Genomic DNA, 2,124 nt, shown 5'->3' on the forward strand with positions numbered 1-2,124 from the left:
CTAGGGTCTTACATGTCACTCTGTGGGCCAGGGCTGGTTAGCAATGAAGTTTTCACTATTCTGATAGAAAGTGAAAACATAAAGCCCACATCTTTAACAAAGTTAAAACTTTATGTGAGATTATAAATCTTTTCAATGTTACATGAAACATTATTTTTAAAATTATAAATAGTAGGTAGAATTTATCTTATCTAGTATTTTTACTTAGAAAAATAAAAGGCTGACCACAGATGTAAATGCCCAGGTTTGTCTGTCCGTAAAGCCAGTGCTGCTCTAGGACCCCTGACATGGGAGCCTCCACCGTCCAGCCATACTCCCACAGCCTCTGGCTTTTGCTAATTCAAACTCACTTGATGTCTGCACATCTTCTCATCTCAGCTTCAAAACCTCTCCTGGTCCCAGATGCCCACTAGGCTACTTTCTACAGCATGCCACCAGGTCCTCTGGGTCTCCTGGACCCCATCTGCACTACAAGGACACTGCATTTTTCTTCCCATGCAAACTGCACTTTCCTACTTGTATCCTTCTGCACCGGTTCCGTACCAGCTGCAGCTAAGGGTGTGGCCCTGCAGCCCCTAACCTATCCACACCACTGGGGTGGGCCCTTCTCATGGACTTAGATGTGAAAAGCCCAGAGGTGGAGCTCTTAAGGGCCCAAAATGAAGCTGCTTTGACTTTCAGCACAAGGGACTCCATATATACACTGATACGACACTCAGTTTTTATTTTGGGGTGTGGGGGAGTTCATTTTTTTTTTTTTTTTTTGTAGAGACAGGGATTCACTATGTTGCCCAGGTTGGCCTTGAACGGCTGAGCTCAAGCGATCTGCCCGCCTTGGCCTCCCAAAATGCTGGGATTACAGGCGTTGAGTCACCACACCTGGTCTGCATTCAGTTTTCCTTCTGGGTCTTAAGATCTTCCTTTTTCTTCTTGTAAGGGGTGTGGATAGATATTTATGAGTGGTAGCAGCAAACTTCAGAGGACCAGAAATAATGATTCCTAAAAGGACTTTCAGGAAAAGATGGCTGCCTCCAAACACATACGGAATGCTCCTCTCTCCGAAATGCACTACGTCTCACATACCTGGATGACACACAACCCAGGAAAAGAAGCGAATCCCACCTTGTCAAGGCTGTTTTTTTTTTTTTTTTTTTCCTCCAAAATCAGAACTTGCAAGATAGGGCAGTTAGAGGTGACTTGTGGACAGTCCTGTTTCTAGCCACAGAGAAGACGGAAGGCTGGGTGGATTACCAGAGACCATCAACGAAATAGGATCCTGTTAGAAGAGTTTTTCTAGTAGGATCATTTAAAACAACCAGATTAATCCAAAAGACCAAAGCTAAAAATAAAAATACAAGGAGATAAGCAACAAAAACAGAGGAGATAAATTTAAAAAACCAGCAAGATACCAGACATAAATTCAACCATTTCAGTAAGTGCATTAAATGCAAATAGTCATTTCAATTAAAGACAAACATTGTCAGATGGGATTTTATTTTTAAAGATGGTGTTTCGCCATGTTGCCCAGGCTGGAGTGCAGTGCCACAATCATAGCAGGCTCAAGCAGTCCTCCCATCTCAGCCTCCCAAGTAGCTAGGAGTACAACCAAGCAACACCATGACCGGCTAATGTTTAAATTTTTTATAGAGATGGGGTCTCGCTATGTTGCCCAGGCTGGTCTTGAACTCTTAGTCTCAAGCGCCTTGGCCTCCCAAAGTGTCAGGATTTCAGATGTGAGCCACTGCATCCGGCCTGAATTTCTTTTTTTTTTTTTTTGAGACAGAGTTTCACTCTGTCACCTAGGCTGGAGTGCAGTGGCACGATCTTGGCTCACTTCAATCTCCGTCTCCCGGGGTCAAGCGATTCTCCTGCCTCACCTTCCTGGGTAGCTGGGATAACAGACACGTGCCACCATGCCCGGCTAATTTTTGTGTTTTTAGTAGAGATGGAGTTTCATCATGTTGGTCAGGCTGGTCTGGAACTCCTGACTTCGTGATCTGTCCGCCTTGGCCTCCCAAAGTGCTGGGATTACAGGTGTGAACCACCACACCTGGCCCTGAATTTCTTTTATTAGTTGACATATATTTAGGATTGTTATGTCGTCGTCTTTTTTTTTTTTTTTTT

This window comes from Mandrillus leucophaeus, unplaced genomic scaffold (assembly GCF_000951045.1).
Source record: "Mandrillus leucophaeus isolate KB7577 unplaced genomic scaffold, Mleu.le_1.0 Scaffold288, whole genome shotgun sequence".
Taxonomy (NCBI): Eukaryota; Metazoa; Chordata; class Mammalia; order Primates; family Cercopithecidae; genus Mandrillus; species Mandrillus leucophaeus.